Source organism: Adiantum capillus-veneris, chromosome 21, assembly GCF_014529385.1.
Source record: "Adiantum capillus-veneris isolate H3 chromosome 21, ASM1452938v2, whole genome shotgun sequence".
NCBI lineage: Eukaryota > Viridiplantae > Streptophyta > Polypodiopsida > Polypodiales > Pteridaceae > Adiantum > Adiantum capillus-veneris.
The window spans coordinates 21,107,999-21,121,025 of NC_140951.1; the positions used below are offsets into that span (position 1 = coordinate 21,107,999).

The window sequence follows — 13,027 nt, forward strand, 5'->3', positions numbered from 1 at the left end:
ATGTGATGTCCTGTGATGTCGAGTGATGTCCTGTGATGTCGTGTGATGTGACTGTTGATTGGTACATGTGCTAGATGTGTGTTCCTAGTACGTAGGTACTAACAGTCGGTGTCTGCTAAGACGGTTTATGGCCTCTGTCTATTTTGCAGGCGTAATCGAGGGCGATTACGATGCTTTCAAGAGGGGGGTATGTCACAAACTGGTGACGTGGCGTGCCAGTACACATCCACACACACCCTGCAGGAAACCCTAAAAGGTGACGTGGCTGGCTAGCTGCAGAGATGACACGTGGCAGGTTGTACGGATGTCAGCGCAAAACGCGGCGCAAATTGCGGAATTCCGTATTGCTGACGTGGCAGTGTAGCTCGACAGCTTTTTGGCAGTTTTGGGCCTTGCTTTTTCCTACGCAATTGGAGAGAGAGAAAGAGCTCTCTTGCTTTATTTTCAGAAAAGCATAAAGAGAGAGAGAGAGAGCTAAAAGCTCTGCTTTAATTTAGAAAGAGGGCTTGTGAGAGAGAGAAAGAGCCTTGCTTTATTATTGAAAGCTTTTGATTTTCAGCTTTTGGGGCTCTGCTTTTGGCATCCCTTGTAATCTTTAAATATGCGGATTGGCCTCTCACAACTCAGAGCATCTGGACGCAGAGTCTAAGTGTGAGCGCCTGCCCGCACTCTTGTACTTTGAACTCAGATTAATACAAAAAGAAATACCGAAAGGGGCGCCCAGTGTTGAATAAAATTGTGAACTGTGAACTGTTGCTGTCGCGGTAGATTCTTGACTTGGAGTGTCCAAGTCTGTTACACACGTGGTACTGAAGCCTTGGCTCTAATAAGCCGCAAGATCATAGAGACAAGAGGCTTCTCCACGTCTCCCCATCCATCAGTGTGACCTGACCTCCCATGATGGTCCAATGGAGGTCCCCATATCTTAGCTCCATAGAGCAATGCGGAAGCCACCAAAGTATCAAAGAGCCAGAGCTTCGTCCGAGGCTCCTAAAATTGAACCTGTGAACACATCCTCTCCAATCTACCCAATGCTGCATAGGCTTTGGTCAGTCTAGTTTGTGCTCCTCTTCTCAATGAAAATGCTGGTCCACTAAAGACCACCCCAAAGTAGATGTAAGTATCTGTATGCTCCACTGTTTCATGGCCGTACTTGAATGCGGGTGTTGACCTCCTGATCGACTGTGGGGTGGTATTAAACACCATAACCTTGGTGTTGGAATTAGGGTTGCAGGGAAACACACACAGCTTGGAGAAGATGAAGGAAGCTCTAAGGCACACAACAGAGAGTATATGTAAGGTGCAGCGGATGTGAATGTTGGAACTTTGCTCAAGATGAGTGCTCCGAACGGTGCTCAAGGTTCCTTTTACTTACGGAAGGGAGAGCCTTCCGTTCCTTTTGTGAGAGAGTGCAAATGATCACAAAAAAGTGGTAAACACTGTGAATGAATGTGCTGAGACAGAGATAGAGAGAGAAGAATACAACACCAGAATGTTGTCAAACCCTCCTTCGAAGGCCCCACTCTCTCTGGCGAGAGCGGTCTACTATTGATTGCACAAATCTCTACCATGCAATGGACTTGCCGATGATGTCGACGACGATGAGGAGGATGACGAGATGGGCTGAAATCTGAAAACGCTAAGGGCTGAAATCTGCAAATCTGTATCTGCTGAATTCTGACTCTATGTCGGGCAGCAGTCTTTGGGGCCGACATCTCTAGGCACGGAACTCCGCCGGGCCAGTGTCGAATCAATTGTGAACTGTGAACTGTTTGAAGTGATTTCTTGTTGTGTCATGGTAGATTCTTGACTTGGAGTGTCCAAGTCTGTTACAGTGGTATCAGAGCGCGACCGATTTCTCTTCTATCGAGAATCTGATCCTTTTTACGCGGCACTTATGGCTTCAGACAGAGATCAGTCCACTCCCTCTGCATCCGGAGATGCGAGAGGAGAGCACGAAGAAGATTCACGTGAGGAGTACGGCCCGCCTCGACCTACTCCGGCGGAGCTTGAAGAGATGGAGCGTCGACGACATAGGAAAGATGATGTTAAATTTTGCGAAGGACCCGAAATTTGCAAATTTTATGAGCCGCCAGACCTCCTTCGAGGAGGTGTATGCACAGTGGCAACAGACCACTGAACCACCCCCCAAACCAGCACTCAAGAAACCTCCTACCCCAAGGATGTTTACTGAGCAGGGATTAGAAGAGGTGGTTGATGCACGGATTTCTCAGCTTTTTGACGCCCAGAACTAAGCAAAAACTCACGACAAAAAGCAGAAAAAGGAACTAACTTCCCGGGTTATTTGGGTCGTCAGTCTACTTTTGCCTCGGCCCAAAAGCAGAAGAAGCGTGTGCGGTTAGAAGGATTACCTAGTTCTTCTTCTTCTTCTTCTTCTTCTCACAGTTCTTCTAGCTCTTCCGATTCGAGCGAAGAAGATAGAAAAGACAAAAAGCGAAGCAAAAAGCAAAAGGGCAAGAAAAAGGCAAAGAAGTCTAAATCTCGCTCAGTTTCAAACAGTCCTACCAGAGGACTCGTCTTCGAATAATTCGGACTCCGATGACCGTAGATTCTATTCAAAGAAGAAGAATTTTTATAAAGCCAACCAGTATGACTTTCTGGAAGATAAAAGCAAGAAAGTTCAAGAGTTCAAAGAAGATGGACAGTCAGTTAAATTTAACACGTTCTCTGGTTTTAGAGATGCTTCGAAGGCTTTGGCCTTCATACAGCAGTTTGACATAGCCTTCTCTGGAGGGCGTTACTCAGAGCATTCCAAGATTCGGAGGGCTACTTCCTACTTCAGGGGAAATGCTCACACTTGGTGGTCCATGCTTCTATTGAATAGGAAAGCACCAGTTAAATGGCTGAAATTTAAAAGGCTTTTCATTTCTTCTTGGCTAGCTCGAGAGTACGAACGCGACATACATCTACGGATGACCAAGAAGGATACTTTGGACGCATATTGCGAGAGATTCTAGAGCTCTTTTCTACTAGCCTCTTCATTTAAGATCTCGTTCAGAGAGCAGATTGAGCGGTTTACCTTGGGTCTTCCTACAGAGATCCGAGATCACTGCTTAGAACAAAAGTCAGATTCCATTCAGGAATTGATGAGTCATGCGAAACTGGGTATTTGCCATTCATTCTGGCAGTTTGACCTACCCCACAGATGAAATCATGACACAAAGGAATGAACAGACTTTGAACTATGAAAGTAGAAAGAAGAAGAGTAACCTAGAAAAGAAAGAAAAGGATGCACGACCCAAGCTTACTCTTTCACAGAGAGCTCTTTACATCAAAGAGGGGAAGTGCTTCGGATGCGGGGAAACTGGGCATATCTCCGCGAAGTGCCCTAAAAAGGCACCAAATGAAGGAGTAAGAGCGGAAGTGCGACGCGAGAGAGAGTGCGAGAAGAAGAGCACGACGATATGGTGAACTCGCTCTACTGTAATGTGTAGAGCATAGTGAGTTCTTATTAGGTTTTTACAAAAGAATATGTGTACATACTTGGTGGCCCGCCCACTTACCTGGGCGACCACATTGGGCTTTATACCCCAACAACCTCCCACTTAAAGTCCAATGTGGTACTTTAAGTGTGAGAGAAGCTACTATACAAGCTAATATACAAGAGATGTAGAGAAGTGATATACTACCCTACACCTAACTGCTTGCGAAAATGCGCAAAGCTCTCTGAGGGAAGTCCTTTTGGAAGTAGATCAGCAGGATTTTCTGTGGTGTGAACTTTGACAAGCTGAAGTTGCTTATCCTCGAGCATTTCCCTGATGAAATGATACTTCACATCCACATGCTTTGTCTTTGAGTGATAAACTGGATTGCGAGCCAATTGTATAGCACTTTGACTATCACAATATAACACAGGCATCTCTTCTTTGATTCCCAAATCTGTTACTAGTCGATTAAGCCAAATTGATTCTTTGCATGCCTCTGATGCTGCAACATATTCAGCCTCTGTAGTAGACTGAGTAACACAATCTTGTAATCTAGAACGCCATGATACTGCTCCACCAGCCAATGTAAAGACATACCCTGACGTAGACCTTCGGTTGTCTAAGTCACCTGCATAATCTGAGTCTGTAAAACCCTTTACACTTAGCTCCTGACTCCCATAGCATATACGCATACTCTTTGTAGCTTTCAGGTATCTCAATATTCCTTTCACTGCCTCCCAATGTTTCTTGCCTGGGTTTGACATGTATCGACTTACTACTCCCACTGCAAATGCAATGTCTGGGCGAGTAGCAATCATTGCATACATCAAACTACCCATTGCAGACGCATATGGAATCTTATCCATTTCAGCCTGTTCTTCCTCAGACACAGGACAATCTTGTTTGCTAAGTTTCACATATGGTGGCAATGGAACACTCAGTGCCTTTCCCTTCTCCATATTGAAACGTTGCAAAACCTTGTCAATATACTCTGTTTGAGATAACCAAATCAACTTCTTTGATCTGTCTCTCTCAATGCGCATACCAAGTATATGACTTGCCTCACCCATGTCTTTCATGTCAAACGATTTTGCCATCTTTGACTTCAAAGCTGAAATTTCTTCCAAGTGCTTGCCAGCAATCAACATGTCATCCACATACAAAATAAGGATCAGCCAACTACCATCCTTAGCCTTCTTTGTATATAGACAGTGATCGAACTCACTACGTTTGTAGCCTTGAGAAAGCATAAACTTGTGGAATTTATGGTACCATGCCCTCGGTGATTGTTTTAAGCCATAAAGACTCTTTAACAACTGGCATACCCAATCTTCCTTGCCTTTCTCAACAAACCCTTCTGGCTGCTGCATGTAAATTTCCACATCTAAATCACCATGCAAGAATGCTGTCTTGACATCCATTTGGTGCAACACCAAATCTAATATGGAAACCAATGCAAGAAAGCATCTCAATGTAGTCATCTTGACCACCGGAGAGAAGACTTCATCAAAGTCAATGCCTTGTTCTTGCTTAAAGCCCTTGGCAACAAGCCTTGCTTTGTACTTTGGCTGACTATCATGAGCAGTGATCTTATACCTGTAAACCCATTTACAAGGTAGAGCCTTTTTGCCTTGTGGTAATTTAACTAGCTTCCATGTCTTGTTTTTATGTAGAGCTATCATCTCTGACTGCATGGCCAATTGCCAATTCCCAGAGTCCTTCATTTGCACTGCTTCCTTGTAACATGAAGGCTCATTGCAATTAGTCAACATGACATAGTTCATAGATGGAACAAACCTATCAGGAGGTCGCGTGACACGTCCAGATCTACGCACAATAGGTGGCTCAGGCTCAGCCACAACCTGTGGCTCCACTCTATCCTGTCCTTGCTCCTCTTGAGCCCTGACATTTTGTCTTGCACTTGCAGGTTCATCTTCTTGGAAGACAACTCTTCTAATCTCCTCAACTTTCTCTGGTTTAGAATGATATTTGGCTTCATTAAAGTGAACATCATTGTTGCGGATAACCTTTCTGGATTCGGGATCCCAAAGTCTGTATCCCATCTCACCAGAATTACCATAGCCTAGAAAGATGCACTTTCTACTCTTTGGCTCAAGTTTGTTCCTAAATTCCTTTGCAACGTGAGTATATGCCTCACAGCCAAAGACTCTGAGATGCTTGTATGAGGGCATTTTGCCTGACCATACCATCTCTGCCACTGAATCCTTCTGCAAAACCTTGCTAGGAGATCTATTTATAAGATGAACAGCTGTTGATACAGCTTCAGCCCAAAACCCATTTGGCAGCTGTGCATTAGACAACATACTTCTGACCTTCTCTTGTATGGTCCTATTCATCCTCTCAGCAACACCATTTTGAGGAGGATTGTAAGGAGCAGTAAGTTCACGTTTTATACCTTTTGACTCACAAAAGTCCTGAAAGGCCTTTGAAACATACTCTCCACCATTGTCAGTGCGTAAGCATTTAAGCTTCTTGCCACTCTGATTCTCCACAAGTGTCACAAACGTTTTGAAAACACTAAACGCTTCATCCTTGTGCTTGAGAAAGTAAACCCATACTTTCCTCGAGTGATCATCTATAAATGTTATAAAGTAAGAAGCTCCCCCTAGAGATAGGTTAGGCATAGGTCCACACAAATCACTATGAACAAGTGCCAACTGTGTATCTCTTCTACTGCTTCTATGCTTATGTGGCTGCTGTGTTTGCTTACCATACAGACAATGTTCACAGAATTCAAAATCATTAAATGAAAAGCCAGGCAAATAACCAGAACGAGACAAGATTTCCATTCCCTTCTTGGACATATGTTCTAACCGGCTATGCCACAAAGAAACGTTCGGCTGCTCGGTTACATTGATTACATTTTTAGAGACATTTGATACATAAATCATGTAAAGTCCTCCAGACTTTACTCCGTGTGCTACTGTCATAGAACCCTTGGATATCTTCCACATGTTCTGTCCAAAAGTGGTGACGTAGCCAACATCATCAAGTAAACTTGTGCTGATCAAGCTCTTTGTAATTGCGGGAACATGTCTCACATTCTTCAGCGTGAAAGAAGAGCCATTCTGAAACTTCAATTGAACATCTCCAACACCTAAGATCTCACATGTCTGCCCATTGCCTAGCCGAACAGGATCTTTAGTGGTCACATAAGAGGTAAACCACTCCTTGTTTGGAGACACATGAAGTGATGCCCCTGAGTCTATAATCCAGTCACTCAGTGCATTTCCATCAGATGCTGTAAGAAGAGCTGAGTCCATTGTATTCTTCAAGAAGTAGATGTCTCCTGACACTAGACTGTCATCCTCTGCAACAGTGTTTGTCACATTTATTTCTTGAATCTTCACTGAGGACTTGTTCTTCTCACCATGGTCTTCAGCTTTCTCTTTGCCTTTTTCTGCTTTCCATTCTCTGTAGTCTCTTTTCATGTGACCCTTCTTGCCACAATGGTAGCATTCTATGTCACTCTTGCCTTTAGCACTGCGGGACTTGCTACGAGACTGATTCCTCTTTCCACCTTTGTACTTTTCTTTGGTCCTTCCCCTGACAACTAAGGCTGTTCCTTTGCCTTTGTCCATTGTCTTTCTATTGGTTTCTTCAGTAAGCAGACCTCCTTCTACACTTGCTATGTTCAAACCATCTGGAGGTGCAGAATTACTCAAAGCTGTGCGAAAAGTGTCCCAACTTTCCGGCAATGTGATCAACAGGAACATAGCTCTAACAGGTTCATCAAACTTGACACCTTGAGCTGACAACTGACTATAGATTGTGTTGAATTCATTCAGATGATTGGACATAGGTGTCCCTTCTTTCATCTTCAAGTCAACAAGCTTCTTAAGCCAGTATACCTGTGAAGCTGCACTCTGCTTCTCATAAAGATCACTCAGCTTTAACCATGCTTGATAAGCCGACATCTCGTCTGCTACATTGAAGTAAACGCTTTCTGCCAAAGTCAGCATAATGGTAGAAAGTGCCAATTCATCCATTTCTCTCCATTCATCTTCGTCCATTATCTTCTGGTTTTATCCCATTGAGCTTTATAGGTTTTATCTGCTTCTGTTGTACCAACACGTGCCAAATCTGCTTCTTCCACAATGGGAAATTGGTTCCATCCAGCTTCTTGATATTGTAAAGAGCAGTGTCCTGTGATCCAGCCATAGCTACGCTTCACAGTAGTTTACTTTCCTAGGAAAAATTTGGCAGAGTTCCCCTTGTAAACTGACCTCTGAACCAATATCAAGCTGTCAAATGAACCAAGAAAGCTTCAGATTCTGCAGAAATTTTGGCAGAGTCTCCTTTGTAAAATGGCTCTGGTGTACTAAAAACAGACCAAAAAACAGCTCAAAAAACCACTGTCTCTCTAACACTGTAAGTTGTGGGTAAACCTGTCCTGCACCTGTAGTGTCTCTGACTGTCCTGTCACTGTCCTGTAAGCATAGACTGCGACAATGCCTCAACGGCAGTAAAGCAAAGATGCAATCCCAACTGTCTAACTCACAGTCAATACATCCTAGCTGCCTATCTAAGGGTGCTCGAGGGATCGCTCCAAGACCTGTATCACTGAAAGGATCTCAACATTCGAGAATCCCCCAGCTCAATAAAACCTCACTCGACCCTCAACAAAGGCTGCAGTAAATCTGACAGTACATAGACTTTCCACAAAGTCATACATCCACAAATTTCCCACTGTATGTTGTAACCGCTGCGGCGGTTGTTTGCTGCGTGACTCACAGCCAGCAAACCCTCAACAGACATACATCATCTCTGACAATACATCCCATGTGGAAGTACCTGCAATGTCAGGATGAAATCTGGAATATCAAGCAGCAAACACAAGCTACCTGATGAACCAGTGGATGTCGCCTACAGTCTGTGTGTAGATGCGCCCGTGTCGTATGTGACACGCCTCCAAGAACTGTGAGCCGTCCTTCGATGTGTAGACAGCCACAAATCAACACTCTGGGAGTGTCGATATCCTCAGCACCTGCAGTCGTAGGCCAAAAAACCCCAAATTTGCAGAGTCGGATCTGCACCCGCTGAGAACACGTAGTCGAAAATGGCCTGCGCAGAACTTTGTCGAAGCCGAACGGTGATCGAGATGACCTCAGAATGAAATTCTGAGCACACCAAGCCCTACGGGCTTTCCCACAAGATTTGGGGCCGTGTCTTTGCCTGTTGAATTTCACTCTAATCTGAGCTGGTGACTCTAGCCTCCTGCACTGCTGCCCCGAGCCTCGATCTGAGCTCTGATACCAGTTGAAGGAGTACGAGCGGAAGTGCGATGTGAGAGAGAGTGCGAGAAGAAGAGCACGACGATATGGTGAACTCGCTGTACTGTAATGTGTAGAGCGTAGTGAGTTCTTATTAGGTTTTTACAAAAGAATATGTGTACATACCTGGCGGCCCGCCCACTTACTTGGGCGACCACATTGGGCTTTATACCCCAACACCAAAAGGACAGAATGACAAGGATGAAGACAGGCCAAAGAGTTCGAGAGCAGCTGAGGATGTGGACGAAAAGGCAAGATGAAAGCAGGACTGGTTCCAGACTGCATGGGTACTGACCCAAGCACGATTGATGAGAGTACAGAACTTTGCCGAGCTTGGGGTAAAGTGAAAGACCAAGAAGCCCTGATTTTCTTTGATGGAGGAGCCAAGGCCAACTTCATTTCACCTGAATTGGCGGCGCGGCTCGAGATCACACACGATCGGATGGGACCACTAGCAGAGGCAGTTCTAGCGGCACCCGACAGAGACGTAGCCATTACACCTGTCATTGGCAAACTTCGGTTGCATTGTCAGGGGTATTTGGAGCATGAGGACTTCTACATAATGCCTCTGGAAGGTTGTGATGTCCTCTTGGGAACTCCTTGGTACCACAAGAACAACGCCTGGTCGACTATCGGGTGAGGAAAGCGACTTTGACCACAAAGAAGGGCATAACCATTGTACTTGATGTGAAACTTAAGGGCGAGTCTGTCCCTATTGTTTCGGCTTCGACCATTTCAAAATTAATGAAATCCAGCCTATTTGTTTACTTGATGTTCTTGAGAGAGATGAACGATGAGAATAGGACAAATGTGTCTGAACTTGATAAAGAACGCCAATATTTTCTCCACACTCATGCCGATTGCTTCTCAGAGTGCCTGCCAGGTGAGTTACCACCTGCTCGTCCTGAGGATCATACCATTGATCTGATACCTGGAAGCACACCACCGAACTGGCCACCTTACCGTGTGAGCCGAGCCCATAACGAAGAAATTATGAACCAATTGAAAGACCTCTTGGAAAAGGGTCTTGTCCAGCCTAGTATTTCACCGTATTGCTCTCCTGTGTTGTTAGTTTAGAAGAAAGACGGATCTTGGAGAATGTGCATCGATTATGAGCTCTCAACAAAATCACCATCAAGAACAGATTTCAGATTCCTAGGACCGATGATATACTTGACCGACTAGAGGAATCCTCGTGCTTTAGCAAGATCGATTTGAAGATCGGATATCATCATATCCGAATCACGCCAGGAGACGTCTACAAGACAGCCTTTCGGACGACGTTTGGGTTATTTGAGTTTTTCGTGATGCCTTTTGACTTAACCAATGCTCATGCGACATTTAACCTGGTGATGAACAGGATTTTTTGAGAGTACAGACTATTTGTTGGCAGTTTCTTTGACGACATCATTTTTTTTCTCCAAGGGTGAGGCAAAACATAGAGAACATCTGTTTCAAGTCTTTCAGGCATTACGAGATCACAAGTTAGTGAGTAATGAGAAGAAAAGTGGATTTTTCCTACCAGAGATGCACTTTTTGGGGTACATTGTGTCAGCAGTAGGAGTGCAGATGGACCCGACCAAGATAGAGACTATCCGTGATTGGCCCGATTTGAAGAATGTCCATGAAGTTAGGAGCTTCTTGGGCTTGTGTTCGTACTAAAGGCGATTCGTTAGAAAGTTTGCAGAGGTTGCTTTCCCTATGCATATATTGACACAGAAAGGAGTACCTTTTTCGTGGGGACCCACAGATGTGATTGCCTTTTAGACACTGAAAGAGAAATTGACTACAGGACTAGTTTTGACTTTGCCGGACTTGCAGAAGTCATTTGAAGTATATTGTGATGCTTGTGGTCGTAGTCTGGGTGCGGTCTTTATGCAAGAAGGCCATGTCATTGCTTACGATAGCCGATTGTTCTCAAGGCCGGAATTGACAGCTCAGATTTATGAGAAAGAGCTTTTGGCAGTTATCCATGCTCTTACTCAGTAGCGACACTACCTACTCGGAGCGGATTTTATTGTCTTTATAGACCATCAGATTTTACGTTACTTCTTGTCACAGAAGCAGCTATCGTAAAAGCAGATGCGGTGGGCGAACATTTTGTCACAGTTTCACTTCCAGATTGTCCATGTTCAGGGACAAAAGAATTAGGTGGCGGATGCTTTGTCTCGGAAGCCGTTGGTTCTGGCTATTTCTGCGATACATCATGGGAGCTTCGAGGATATGGTTGATCAGTATGCCACAAATACAGATTTTGGATATATTTTTACATGGATACGAGATGGGGAGATAGTAACGGGATATTCCATTCGGGATGGCTACTTGATGAGGAAAACCATGTTGTGCGTTACACAACCGTTGAGAGAAAAGGTTATGACCAAATGCCACTGTCCACCTCTTACGGGTCACCACGGCATTGCTACCACCTTGAAAGGGGTAGCGAGATACTTCTTTTGGTCGACACTCAAGAAGGATGTGGACGAGCTTGTGCGCAAGTGCTTGGTATGCCAGAAGGTCAAGTTTGACAGGCATAAAGTATAGGGATTGTTACAGCCTTTGCCCATACCCACCCGACCCTGGGAAAGTATTGCAATGGATTTCATTTTTGATCTCCCGAGAACACAAAGTGGTCACGATGGTATATGGACTGTTATTGACAGTATTAGCCAGCAAGCTCATTTCATTCCAGTGAAGAAAACAGTCAAGCCGGATCACTTAGCGAGATTGTTTGTGGCCCGGATCTTCAGATGACATGGCATGCCCAAGACGATTGTCTCCGACAGGGATGCCAGATTTACGAGTTTGTTTTGAAGGCAATTTGGGAGAACATTGGCACATGGTTGCAGTTTTCGTCATCTTTCCACCCGCAGACTGACGGGCAATCTGAGATTGCCAATTCAGTGGTTCTAGATTTATTGAAGTCTTACATCTCAGATCAGAACACTCAATGGGAAAAGTATTTATCTTTGGTGGAATTTTCCTACAACAACACGGTACGCTCGTCGATAGGGAAGGCGCCATTTGAGATTATTGAAGGTGCTACGAAGGTTCTACCCTTCCTAAGCACGAAAGATAAGCTTTTTGAGGCCGATGAGTACATGCGCGACTTGGACACAGCTTTCCCAAGGTCCGCGAGGCTTTGCAAAAATCTCAAGAAAGAGAGAAAAAGGTACCAGATTGCCATCGTCGTGATTTGAAAATGAAGGAGAACGATTGGGTGCTCTTACGTTTTGAGAAGGCACGCCTGAGAAAGAAAAAGGGAAAGGAGAGGCTTTTTCCAAAGCTTAATATGCAATACTACGGACCTTTCTAGATCTCCGAAAAGATAAATGATGTCTCCTTCCGAGTGAAGCTGCCCGAAACTTGGAGGATTCACAATGCTTTTCATGTGAGTCTCCTGCGGCCTTTTAGACAGAGTTACCAGGGAAGGCCATCCCATGGGCGGGGAACGTCGGAACGGCGTTCCGGGGGGGGGGGGTACATGGTCCGGAACGGCTCGGAACGTTCCGCAGGGACTTTTGGTACCGGAACGGCAGGCCCGGAACGGCCCGGAACGGCTGGGAATGGGCAGATTTTCAGATTTAGGTGATTTGTCTTGTGAGCCTTCCCCTTGTTAAATGTCCCTTCCCCCACCCCTTACCTTCACTAGGCACACAAGCTTTCAAGGGCCAAAGCTAAAGCTCCACCCTCTTGAGTCTCGACTCTCAAGCTCTAGCCTCTTTCAAGCTTTCAAGTCTAGACTCTAGAGTCTACAAGGCTAAAAGCTCTCCCCCTCTCTCTCAAGCTTCCTCCCTCTCTCTCTCTCTCTCTCTCTCTCTCAACTTTAAGCTCTCTCTCGAGTCTCTCCCCCCTTCCCCCTCTCCCCCTCTCAAGCTCTCAAGTCTACATAACACACGTTTGCCATAGCAAGACTGAATGGTCTTCAAATCAAGTGTTTTGTGAGTGTGAAGAGTCAAAGGACTTTGATACTACTTCTATTCAATCACAAAGAGCTTGAAATTGCATTATTTGGGTGTTTTTATGCCTCCAGTTCCGCGCCGTTCCCGTTTTGGGCCCCTCCCCGTTCCCCTATTTCGCGGGGGATCCCGTTGCCGTTCCCGTTCCGCGTTCCGGGTAACTATGCTTTTAGAGGCGATGTGCCCGAAGACGGGGAGCCTTATCAACAACCCGAAGTGGAAGAAAACGAGGCGATCCTTGTTCCAGAACAGATATTGGCACATAAAGACAAAAAGATTAAGGGTAAAGTGATAAGGCGGTTCTTGGTTAAATTCAAGAACTATCCTGCAT

The 13,027-nt window shown here is 45.1% G+C and overlaps 1 protein-coding gene across 2 annotated transcripts in view; it reads left to right on the top strand.

Moving 5' to 3' along the window:
- The window catches only part of LOC147430638 (U-box domain-containing protein 52-like), a 68,150-nt gene that overhangs the window by 26,866 nt on the left and 28,257 nt on the right, over positions 1–13,027 (top strand). The gene's annotated exons all lie outside the window — the stretch shown is intronic.